The sequence below is a fragment of the Hoplias malabaricus genome, chromosome 1, assembly GCF_029633855.1.
Source record: "Hoplias malabaricus isolate fHopMal1 chromosome 1, fHopMal1.hap1, whole genome shotgun sequence".
Classification (NCBI taxonomy): Eukaryota; Metazoa; Chordata; class Actinopteri; order Characiformes; family Erythrinidae; genus Hoplias; species Hoplias malabaricus.
The window spans coordinates 36,498,578-36,512,234 of NC_089800.1; the positions used below are offsets into that span (position 1 = coordinate 36,498,578).

Consider the following 13,657-nt stretch of genomic DNA (forward strand, 5'->3'; position numbering starts at 1 on the left):
GTCACGAGCTTTGGGTAGTGACCGAAAGAACGAGATCGCGGGTACAAGCGGCTGAAATGAGTTTTCTCCGCAGGATGTCTGGACTCTCCCTTAGAGACAGGGTTAGGAGCTCGGACATCCGGGAGAGACTCGGAGTGGAGCCGCTGCTCCTCCACGTCGAGAGGAGCCAGTTGAGATGGTTCGGGCATCTGGTTCGGATGCCTCCTGGACGCCTTCCTGGAGAGGTGTTCCGGGCATGTCCAACGGGGAGGAGGCCCCGGGGCAGACCAAGAACACGCTGGAGAGACTATATGTCTCGACTGGCCTGGGAACGCCTCGGTATACCCCCGGAGGAGCTGGCGTCGGTGGCTGGGGAGAGGGAGGTCTGGGTTTCTTTGCTCCGACTGCTTCCCCCGCGACCCGGACCCGGATAAGCGGTGGATAATGGATGGAGTTCCACCTTAAACATTTACCTATTAGTAAAATGCTTATATTTGCTGTGTACTACCAAGTTAGATTTTTCCATTCCACCTTAAATAGCTTTAAGAATAGCTTTAACAAAAAAATTTGTTTAAAACACACACACACCACAGAGAAACACATATGAATCTGCCTCGATTTCTTTAAAATGAACAATGGTATTTAAACTTTTCAATCATTGTTATTCACCTTCTTCATATAACACATAAAACACAGTCCAGATACCTTTCAAACAATGCTATGCCTCACTTACTTTATATAAAACACACAACCTTTTGCTTCATTTACTCCTTTTAATCTATACATAGGCGTCTGTACTTCTATATTTTATTCAAAAATTATTATTGTCATTTCCCCTAACTCCGGCCGTCCCCTAATTCCGGCCACTGCCATATATGGTGCAATTCCTCTCTCTCTCTTCGCCAATCACATTGGGTAAAACAATAAAATGTAAGTTCAAGCCTTAGTAGGTCATTTAAACATCAGTCTTGCAAGAAATCACATATCTAAACAATATTTAAGTGTCTCTAACAGTGTCTAACAGTAATTCTTTGTGTGCAAAACTGCATGTAGAACATAACACATTTCCATTTCGCGACAGATATTTCCCTCAGTGTAAAAGTTAGCTTACCGGTTAGCTTCCTTTTCTCTGAGGGGAAAATCTACTGCCATTGTAATCCTTACATGTAGAGTACGGATACCAATACAGGTCAAATGTAATCTCATTGTGAACCTCTCAAAACAACTGAATGTGGTAGCAACTGTCTTGTTTGACTGTCACAAGCAGGGGAGGTGGCCAAAGTTAGAGGGCACCAATAATCTTAGCAGTATTGGCACCTACTTAAACAAAAGCGTTTTTATCTAAAAACATATTTTCTTTCAAAGTCATGCAAGCCTTGGACATTAATCTACACATATTTACCTCCTGAAAAATGTCGATTTGAGTGAGTAAAGTACTTCTATTTATTTACAGTTAGCTAAGATTTCCAATATTGTAATTACAAGTGGCCGGAACTAGGGGTCCTGCTACCTGTTCAGGAGGAACTTAGCCAGCTCTGACTCTGTTCTGTAGTGTTGCTGCTTGTAAACTGCCTCCAGTTTTCAAACAGAAGGCCAATTTTGTGTCTGCCTAACATCAGTTCTATGGCATTATTTTTGTGCCATAATTCTGCACGTGCGCCCGGATATTTCAAGCGAGCAAGAAGGTTTCTGCACGTGCATGGATATTTTGAGCAAGCAAGAAGGTTTTTGCACGCGTGAGGATATTTTGAGTGAGCAAGAAGGTTTTTGAGAGCGCGTGGATATTTTATTACATTAGAGTTATAGCTGAGAAAAATCAGGAACTGAACTGGTTCAAGAGCCGGAGTTCATTTTGTGGAAAAGCGCTATGGCTGACAGCAACAAATCAGTGTGCTGATTGGCTAAACAAACCTCGCAATCTGATTGGTCCAGCTAAATCTTTCCTATTGGTCCATCAATTGGCCGTCAAAACAGTGTCGATTGTGTGGATTTTTTTCCACCTCATTCAAAAACTCCCATGGTCACATTTGGAACCTTAAAAAGGTTTGCTCTTGCACATTTTAAGCCATTTGAGAGGTACTGATTCACACATTGATGACATTTGATTTACAAATGCAAATCTTTTTTTTTACACATTTGTGATTTTAAGTTATTATTATTATTGTTGTTGTTGTTGTCATTTTGAATTTGTGCATTGCAATACATTTGTGGATTTTAGTTTTACGTGTATGTAATTGCTCAAATGCAGTTACAAAGTCTGTTACATTTGTGAGCATTGTTTTACAAACTCAAAATCTTTTTGACCCTTTTTTGACCCCATACCGGACCACGGGTGAGTTTGAGCCAGAAGCACACCATTAGTGCCAGACTCGGCCCAGATCAGGCTTATTATCGGTTCTAATAGTTTATTTCTATAACATAAGAAAATTAATTAGTTTATGTTCATATTTAATTTTGAAAAATTTAACTACTTCACATGCGTTTGTTTATTTTTTTCTCTCAGTAAATAGGCTTCTGTTGTTTTCAATATAACCTCCTTTAACCACTAGCCCAAAATCACTGCTACTCCCTTACAAAGAATTAGTGTATGTGGAATTATATATTTAAATCATTATATTACACCAAAAACCTGCACTGAGATTGGGAATGTATTTTACCCTACTTATAGCTAGTACCTTCCCAGCTGGCCACCAACTTCAAAAGACGTTGATTTCTGGTTGAATGTTGGTCGTGACATCGGATGACCAAAAAGTTACACCAGGGTAACGTCTAATATCGATGTTAAATTGACGTAAGAAACTGACGACATATGACACTGAAATTTTGTTAGATTTAAGTCATGATAATATGTAACCACAATCCAACGTCTAACAATCATCATATCCTCATGTCAAATAGAAGTAAAATACCAACATTTAGTTGTAAGGTATGGTGACCAAATCCCAACATCTGATAAACATCTGAATTTTAACGTCAGTTCAACCTGCAATTCTAACATCAATAGACATTGAAAATGTGTTGGTTTTAATTTGTGATGTTATGTAACCAAAATCCAACATCTTCTAAACGTCACATCCTGATGTCAAATTGACATAAAATACCAACATTTAGTTGTAAGGTATGGTGACCAAATCCTAAAATCCAACATCTTCTAAACATCACATCCTGATGTCAAATTTTAATTTAACATTTCTAACATCAATAGATTTTCAAAAGAAAATTTGTTGGTTTTAAGTTGTGATGTTATGTAATCAAAATCCTATGTCTTCCAAACGTCACATCCTGACATCAAATTGACGTAAAATACCAACATTTAGTTGTCAGGTCTGGTGACCAAATCCCAACGTCTGATAAACTTCTGAATTTTAACATCAGATCAATGTGCCATCTTAACATCAAAAGACATTGAAAATTTGTTGGTTTTAAATTGTGATGTTATTTAACCAAAATCCAACATCTTCTAAACATCACATCCTGATGTCAAATTGACATAAATTACCAACATTAGGTTGTAAGGTATGGTGACCAAATCCCAACATCTGATAAATGTCTGAATTTTAACGTCAGTTCAACCTACCATTCTAACTTCAATAGACATTGAAAATTTGTTGGTTTTAATTTGTGATGTTATATAACCAAAATCCAACATCTTCCAAACGTCACATCCTGATGTCAAATTGACGTAAATTACCAACATTAAGCTGTAAGGTATGGTGACCAAATCCCAACGTCTGATAAACTTCTGAATTTTAACATCAGATCAATGTGCCATCTTAACATCAAAAGACATTGAAAATTTGTTGGTTTTAAATTGTGATGTTATTTAACCAAAATACAACATCTTCTAAACATCACATCCTGACATCAAATTGACGTAAAATACCAACATTTAGTTGTCAGGTCTGGTGACCAAATCCCAACGTCTGATAAACTTCTGAATTTTAACATCAGATCAATGTGCCATCTTAACATCAAAAGACATTGAAAATTTGTTGGTTTTAAATTGTGATGTTATTTAACCAAAATCCAACATCTTCTAAACATCACATCCTGATGTCAAATTGCCATAAATTACCAACATTAGGTTGTAAGGTATGGTGACAAAATCCCAACGTCTGATTAACGTCTGAATTTTAACGTCAGTTCAACCTGCCATTCTAACATCAATAGACGTTGAAAATCTGTTGATTTTAATTTGCGATGTTATGTAACCAATATCCAACATCTTCTAAACGTCACATCCTGATGTCAAATTGACATAAATTACCAACATTTAGTTATAAGGATGGTGACCAAATCCCAACATCTGATAAACGTCAGTTCAACATGCCATTCTAACATCAATAGACGTTGAAAATTTGTTGGTTTTAATTTGCGATGTTATGTAACCAATATCCAACATCTTCTAAACGTCACATCCTGATGTCAAACTGAGGTAAAATACCAACAAATAGTTTTAATGTATGATGACCGAAACCCAACACCTTGTAAAGGTCAGTCTTCTAACGTCAGTTCAACCTGCCATTCTAACATCAATATACGTTGAAAATTTGTTGGTTTTAAGTTGTGATGTTATGTAACAAAAATCCAACATCTTCCAAACGTCACATCCTGATGTCAAATTGACATAAAATACCAACATTTAGTTGTAAGGTATGGTGACCAAATCCCAACATCTGATAAACTTCTGAATTTTAACGTCAGTCCAACCTGCCATTCTAACATCAATAGACGTAGAACACTTTTTGGTTTTAAGTTGTGATATTATGTAACCAAAATCCAACATCTTCCAAACGTCACATCCTGATGTCAAATTGCCATAAATTACCAACATTAGGTTGTAAGGTATGGTGACAAAATCCCAACGTCTGATTAACGTCTGAATTTTAACGTCAGTTCAACCTGCCATTCTAACATCAATCTGCCTTTTCCAACTTCTCTTTAGCTTCCTCCACTGCCTTCTTTCTCACCACAGTCATTTCATTTAGTATTTTCCCCAGTGATACTTTCTCCTCCCATTTTCCTGCGTTAAACTCTTTCACTGCCTCATTCAAGTTACCTCATTACTTCATTACCTCATTCTCTAGATCTTCCCTCTTTAAAATTGGGTTCCAATCCTTTCACTATTTTAGCGAGCAGTTCACATTGTTCTTTGACTGATTTCCATTGCCACTTCCCCTTTCCAAATCGAGAATTTAGTTCTTCCTCCAAAAATCTCTTATCTTGGTCTGCCATACTGATCAAAAACTGGACTTACCCCTCGAATTCTTCCAGTGGGATCTTCACTCCTACTCACTCACTCAACCGTGCTTTGTTGTCACCGTTAGGTGTCCACACTGGAAGAGTTATTTTTGGAGAACACGGTTTCCTTTACTGCAGTCCCTGACGTGCAGACCTCGGTTCCTGACTCGAGGCTTTTCCTAGCCTTACTAATCTTCAGGCTTTTTCCTGGTCCCAGACGCAGGTCCCAGTCCCAGACTTGGGGTTTAGGGAAGGCCACTCCCAAAGAGACCCAGTCTCTTAGTCTTTAATCTGAGTGCTCGTCAGCGGCTCAGAGGGGTCCACCACCACCCAGCCAAAAGACAAAAACATAATATTAATACACACAGATTCACTCGAAACTCACTTTTTTTCTCTAACTTTGGGACTCTAACCCAAAGACCTTGGTCCCTGACCATCAGGGTTTCTTCTTAATCTGTTTTATATTGTTCACACCTACTTCCTGCCTAAGAGGGATCACCTACCATACCCCAGCATTCATCCCTTTTTAACTATATTCAATTTGCAGATTTTATTTAAATAGGCTTCTGCTGACCTTTTAAGGAGGCGCCTGAATGAATGCTGAGGTATTTCAGTCCCTCTGATACCTCCTCAGCTCCTTTGCATCACGTCGGGGTCACCAAATTGTGAACAAATCCGTCCTGCATGTTCGTTGATGCAAATAATTGGAACAGAAGAGGTTAACACAGAGTTTGAGTGAACAATCAAAACAGTTTTTATTATACGGAATTACGGGGAGAACAGTACATTCAATACATTTAGCCTTCTACCTCCTGTTCTCTGAAGACCTCGCTTTCTGACTCCTCTTCTTATACTATGTTCTGTCTGACTTTAAGCAAGGTGTCTGTTTGTGATTGGACCTCAATTTGTGCGCATTAGCATTGCTAGGCAGTTGCTATGTGTGTACAGCTGTTTTTCTGTCTGGATATGTAAGTGTTATTGAACATTCTGTTTTGCTTTAGCTGATCCATCTGATTAGCAGTGCGCTAATGTGTGTTGCTGCTTTTTTTACACTTACTCATATTGCCTAAGCTTTGCAAGATTGCTCAAGATTAACTGTCTGCATATGCAGATCATATTGATTGCTATGAACCCCTGACCTTCCTGTTTTGACTACTGTCCTGCACGTAGTCATGTTGCTTAAACCTTGCAGGGTTACTTTAATGTCAACTAAAGCCAAACCATACAATTACTTTTATTAATAATATTTTCCACAGTAACCAAAATCCAACATCTGCCAAACGTCACATCCTGATGTTAAATTGACATAAAATACCAACAAATTGTTTTAATGTCTGGTGACAAAATCCCAATGTCTGATAAACTTTTAAGTTGTTTTTAATGTATGATGACAAAATCCCAACGTCTGATAAACTTTTTAAGTAGGTTTTAAGTTGTTATGTTATCTAATCAAAATCCTATGTCTTCCAAACGTCACATCCTGATGTCAAATTGACATAAATTACCAACATTTAGTTATAAGGATGGTGACCAAATCCCAACATCTGATAAACGTCAGTTCAACATGCCATTCTAACATCAATAGACGTTGAAAATTTGTTGGTTTTAATTTGCGATGTTATGTAACCAATATCCAACATCTTCTAAACGTCACATCCTGATGTCAAACTGAGGTAAAATACCAACAAATAGTTTTAATGTATGATGACCGAAACCCAACACCTTGTAAAGGTCAGTCTTCTAACGTCAGTTCAACCTGCCATTCTAACATCAATATACGTTGAAAATTTGTTGGTTTTAAGTTGTGATGTTATGTAACAAAAATCCAACATCTTCCAAACGTCACATCCTGATGTCAAATTGACATAAAATACCAACATTTAGTTGTAAGGTATGGTGACCAAATCCCAACATCTGATAAACTTCTGAATTTTAACGTCAGTCCAACCTGCCATTCTAACATCAATAGACGTAGAACACTTTTTGGTTTTAAGTTGTGATATTATGTAACCAAAATCCAACATCTTCCAAACGTCACATCCTGATGTCAAATTGCCATAAATTACCAACATTAGGTTGTAAGGTATGGTGACAAAATCCCAACGTCTGATTAACGTCTGAATTTTAACGTCAGTTCAACCTGCCATTCTAACATCAATCTGCCTTTTCCAACTTCTCTTTAGCTTCCTCCACTGCCTTCTTTCTCACCACAGTCATTTCATTTAGTATTTTCCCCAGTGATACTTTCTCCTCCCATTTTCCTGCGTTAAACTCTTTCACTGCCTCATTCAAGTTACCTCATTACTTCATTACCTCATTCTCTAGATCTTCCCTCTTTTTAAAATTGGGTTCCAATCCTTTCACTATTTTAGCGAGCAGTTCACATTGTTCTTTGACTGATTTCCATTGCCACTTCCCCTTTCCAAATCGAGAATTTAGTTCTTCCTCCAAAAATCTCTTATCTTGGTCTGCCATACTGATCAAAAACTGGACTTACCCCTCGAATTCTTCCAGTGGGATCTTCACTCCTACTCACTCACTCAACCGTGCTTTGTTGTCACCGTTAGGTGTCCACACTGGAAGAGTTATTTTCGGAGAACACGGTTTCCTTTACTGCAGTCCCTGACGTGCAGACCTCGGTTCCTGACTCGAGGCTTTTCCTAGCCTTACTAATCTTCAGGCTTTTTCCTGGTCCCAGACGCAGGTCCCAGTCCCAGACTTGGGGTTTAGGGAAGGCCACTCCCAAAGAGACCCAGTCTCTTAGTCTTTAATCTGAGTGCTCGTCAGCGGCTCAGAGGGGTCCACCACCACCCAGCCAAAAGACAAAAACATAATATTAATACACACAGATTCACTCGAAACTCACTTTTTTTCTCTAACTTTGGGACTCTAACCCAAAGACCTTGGTCCCTGACCATCAGGGTTTCTTCTTAATCTGTTTTATATTGTTCACACCTACTTCCTGCCTAAGAGGGATCACCTACCATACCCCAGCATTCATCCCTTTTTAACTATATTCAATTTGCAGATTTTATTTAAATAGGCTTCTGCTGACCTTTTAAGGAGGCGCCTGAATGAATGCTGAGGTATTTCAGTCCCTCTGATACCTCCTCAGCTCCTTTGCATCACGTCGGGGTCACCAAATTGTGAACAAATCCGTCCTGCATGTTCGTTGATGCAAATAATTGGAACAGAAGAGGTTAACACAGAGTTTGAGTGAACAATCAAAACAGTTTTTATTATACGGAATTACGGGGAGAACAGTACATTCAATACATTTAGCCTTCTACCTCCTGTTCTCTGAAGACCTCGCTTTCTGACTCCTCTTCTTATACTATGTTCTGTCTGACTTTAAGCAAGGTGTCTGTTTGTGATTGGACCTCAATTTGTGCGCATTAGCATTGCTAGGCAGTTGCTATGTGTGTACAGCTGTTTTTCTGTCTGGATATGTAAGTGTTATTGAACATTCTGTTTTGCTTTAGCTGATCCATCTGATTAGCAGTGCGCTAATGTGTGTTGCTGCTTTTTTTACACTTACTCATATTGCCTAAGCTTTGCAAGATTGCTCAAGATTAACTGTCTGCATATGCAGATCATATTGATTGCTATGAACCCCTGACCTTCCTGTTTTGACTACTGTCCTGCACGTAGTCATGTTGCTTAAACCTTGCAGGGTTACTTTAATGTCAACTAAAGCCAAACCATACAATTACTTTTATTAATAATATTTTCCACAGTAACCAAAATCCAACATCTGCCAAACGTCACATCCTGATGTTAAATTGACATAAAATACCAACAAATTGTTTTAATGTCTGGTGACAAAATCCCAATGTCTGATAAACTTTTAAGTTGTTTTTAATGTATGATGACAAAATCCCAACGTCTGATAAACTTTTTAAGTAGGTTTTAAGTTGTTATGTTATCTAATCAAAATCCTATGTCTTCCAAACGTCACATCCTGATGTCAAATTGACATAAAATACCAACATTTAGTTGTAAGGTATGGTGACCAAATTCCAACGTCTGATGAATGTCTGAAATTTAATGTCAGCTCAACGTGCCATTCTAACATCAATAGACATTGATCATTTGTTGGTTTTAAGTTGTGATGTTATGTAACCAAAATCCTACGTCTTCGAAACATCACATCTTGATGTCAAATTGACGTAAAATACCAACATTTACTTGTCAGGTATGGTGGCCAAATCCCAACGTCTTATAAACCTCTGAATTTTAACGTCAGTTCAACCTGCCATTCTAACATCAATAGGCATTGAATATTTGTTGGTTTTAATTTGTGATGTTATGTAACCAAAATCCAACATCTTCTAAACGTCACATCCTGATGTCAAACTTATGTAAAATACCAACAAATAGTTTTAATGTATGGTGACCGAAACCCAACACAGTGTAAAGTCACTTTTCTAATGTCAGTTCAACATGCCATTCTACCATCAATAGATGTTGAAAATGTGTTGTTATGATTGTATGTAACTTTTTAAGTAGGTTTTAAGTTGTTATGTTATCTAATCAAAATCCTATGTTTTCCAAACGTCACGTCCTGATGTCAAATAGACGTAAAATACCAACATTTAGTTGTAAGGTATGGTGACCAAATCCCAACGTCTGATGAATGTCTGAAATTTAACGTCAGCTCAATGTGCCATCCTAACATCAATAGACATTGATAATTTGTTGGTTTTAAGTAGTGATGTTATGTAACCAAAATCCAACATCTGCCAAACGTCCTGATGTCAAATTGACATAAAATACCAACAAATTGTTTTAATATATGGTGACAAAATCCCAACGTCTGATAAACTTCTGAATTTTAACGTCAGTTCAACCTGCCATTCTAACATAAATAGATGTTGATAATTTGTTGGTTGTAAGCTGTAATGATATGTAAACAAAATCCTATACGTCTATTGAGGTAAAATACCAACATTAAGTTGTAAGGTATGATGACAAAATCCCAACATCTGATAAACATCTGAAATTTAACATCAGCTCAATGTGCCATCCTAACATCAATAGACGTTGATAATTTGTTGGTTTTAAGTTGTGCTGTTATGTAACCGTTGGACGTAAAATACCAACAAATTGTTTTAATGTATGGTGACCAAGACCCAACACCTTGTAAACATCAGACTTCTAATGTCAGATCAACCTGCCATTCTAACATCAATAGACATTGACAATTTGTTGATTTTAAGTCATGACGTTGTGTAACCAAAATCTAACATTTTCCAAATGTCACATCCTGATGTCAAGTTGATATAAAAAAATCCCAACCTTAAGTTATAACATAGGGTGACCAAAACCCAACGCTGGGAAACATTAGGCTAACATCAATAGACATGATATTTTGTTGGTTTTAAGTTGTGGGGTTTAGTACTTCAAATTTAACGTCATCTTGATGTAAAATACCTACATTTATTTGTGAGGTATTGGCAACCAAAATCCAGTGTATGATAAACATCATAAACTAAATGTCAACTCAATGTGACATTCTATATGGATATACTTAGTTGCTTTAAGATGCAATATTCATTCATTCATTCAGTCATTCATTCAGTCATTTTTTGAATGTAACTGCTTATCCACTTTAGGGTTGCAGTGGGTCTGGAGCCTACCTGGAATTAATGGGGCACTTGTCCTTCACAGACGACACACACTCACACACTCATTCACACACTTATACCTATGGACAGTTTTGAGTAGCCAATTGAGCTACCAACATGTGTGTTTGGACCATGGGAGCAAATTGGATCACCCGGAGAAAACCCACATGAACACAGGGAAAACACGCCCAACTAATCACAGACAGTCATGCGGAACAGGGCTCGAACCCACAGCTGCAGCACCCTAGATTTGTGTGACAGCAACACTACCTGTTACAGTCCCAAGTTGAATTTTATAAAACCAAAAAAATCCAGTGTCTTCCAAACATCATTCTGATGCCATACTGAAATTAATTAATTAATTCATTCATTCATTGTCTGTAACCGCTTATCCAGTTTAGCGTCGCAGTGGGTCCTGAGCCTACCCGATATCACTGGGCGCAAGGCAGGAACACTCCTCGCCAGTCGTTCGCAGGGTGACACACACTCATACATATACACCTATGGACACTTCTGAGTCGCCAATCCACCTAACAACGTATGTTTTTGGACCTTGGAAGGAAACCGGAACACCTGGAGGAAACCCCCGTGGACACAGGAAAAACACACCAAACTACTCACAGTCACCTGGCACTCCAGGACCCTAGAGCTGTGTGACAGCGACAGTACCTGCAGCACCATCGTGCTGCCCCAAGCTTCAAAACATCATCTTCAAAATATCATTCTGATGCCATATTGACATAATATAACAAAATTCAGTAGTGAGATACCATGACCAAAATCCAAATCTTCCAAATGTCACATCCAACTTAGAGGAAGTGTTATTATAATATAATGGGTGTATTTTAAATAATCTGAGCGGTCCAATGGTGGACCAGCAGTGGCCTACCATCGGTGGGTTACCAACATTTTCAAGCCATTGGTATATGCTTGCCGTCTTAAGAATACAAAACACACTGTAAAAAAATTGCTGTAGCGAGTTTGCTACTGTATTGTACTGTATTTTTAAATACAGTATTTTACTGTGTATTGTAATGCATCCTGTGTAACAGACTGGAAGCAGCAATGAAGCAACTAGCTTTACAGTATTTCACTGTATTGTGAGCTGGGGAGGCTGAGGACTGCACATGGCATCTAAAGGTGAGTAACTTATTTACACCATTTATTTATCACTTATTTTATTATTCTGACAACGAAAATATAGCTTAGATTGTTCCAAAATTACATTTGTTTTTTGGATTTTTTCCCCCTCCTTTAGGCAATGGTACAATAAAATTTTATTAACGTCAGTTATAGGCCTCACTACAAAACAAAACCAGAACAGGACAAGAGAATACTTTTCGTCCAAATAATTAAAAAAGAAAAAGAATTGTGGGTTTTTTTTTTCTTTTTTCGTTACACCGCGACCCTGAAATGGACAAGCCTAAAAGATGATGATGATGATGTTTTGTGTTAATATTGTTTTATTTATTTATATTTTTTGTTGAGGGTGGGGCGGTTAGCGAAAACAGGGCTAACGGTTTTCTGGGGGCGGGGTGGCGAGAACAGAGACGGAGTGAGAGAGACGAAAAGGAAGAGACAAAACGTATCCAGAGGCTGCAAGCGTCGTTGTACTTTAGGGGTTTTGTAACAACAGTAATGAGTAAATGTATGTTTTAATCATACAGCTCTAAACGTTTCCAACCACATTGTCTTGGTACTGCTTTTTAGCAAGATAGATGGTGCTAATTATGATAGCCGCTAGCATTTAACCAGATAACTCCTGTGGAATTTGCACACTTGTTTGCTCCCAAAAAATGTTAATGTTTTATCGTCGCAGATATCGTCAACTGGTGTTTCCCCCTTCGAATTAGTCCGTTGGAGGGGATTGGAGCCTGAGATATCACCAGTTTTGTGACGGGTTACAAGCAGGAGGCTGAGGGAAAGGTAGGAGAGAAGAGGCGGGAAGAAAACAAAGAGAGGGTTCTGCTCCATTGAAACAGGCTGCCGGTGAAAGGACAGGTCAGTCGTAGCATTATTTATTTATATTTAGCGCAGTGGAGACCACCAGGTAGAGAACGATAATTTAACTGTACAAACAATTGTAAACTCAAAGTACAGTTTTTGGCTTCTGCGGGTAATATTCGAGTTTTAGTTAGCTAGCAGAGTAATGTTTTTTAAAGAAGAGAACGGAGGGAAATATAAACATAGAGATGGAAAGGGATTCTGTTCATTGATATTGGTCAGTTTGGTAAAATTAGCTACATTAGATTATAACAGAATTGTAAACATGTAATGTTAGCTACAGACAAACTCCATTCCAGATTATTAGCTAATGCATATTTGGAGTGTCAGGTGTGAATGAGGTGCAAGATGGGGGAAGATTTTGCTGTGAAATAGATTTTACTTTGTGCCGTATTGAGAATTATAGGCTACTGTATTTTGCTGCAGAATTTTTAGCTCCATTCTACAGAGCCCCTAAAGGGACTGGGGGAAAAAATAAAAAAACACTTTTGATTTTGCGTTCCCTTGCAAATACATTGCGCTCCTTTGCAAATGTTTTATGATACACAGTTGTCTTTGTGGCTCAGTCAACACATTAGGACACTGCAGTTTCCAGGGAAATCCAGCCAATTGAAACAGATATTATATATGTATTTATTTATCTCTAGTAACACACTGTTTTGTTGCCAGTGCGAATTGTTCATACATCTGTAAGGAACTGCCTAACATCAGAAGAAGTTGTGAACAACAGGTTTATATACATTCGGTAGAATCCTGAAAGTACTAGTCAGAACGCCATAGTTCCACGTGCTTCCATACTAACAGGT

General features: G+C 38.1%; 1 long non-coding RNA gene across 7 annotated transcripts in view; it reads left to right on the forward strand.

Annotated features, from left to right (window-relative positions):
• The first annotated feature begins 12,379 nt into the window (after positions 1 to 12,379).
• Positions 12,380 to 13,657, forward strand: part of LOC136710959 (uncharacterized) — a 42,887-nt gene continuing 41,609 nt past the window's right edge. For all 7 annotated transcript variants that reach the window (XR_010804684.1, XR_010804686.1, XR_010804685.1 and 4 more), the window contains exons 1-2: positions 12,380 to 12,495; positions 12,667 to 12,848. This is a non-coding gene — a long non-coding RNA (uncharacterized lncRNA). The remainder of the gene's footprint in view (positions 12,496 to 12,666; positions 12,849 to 13,657) is intronic.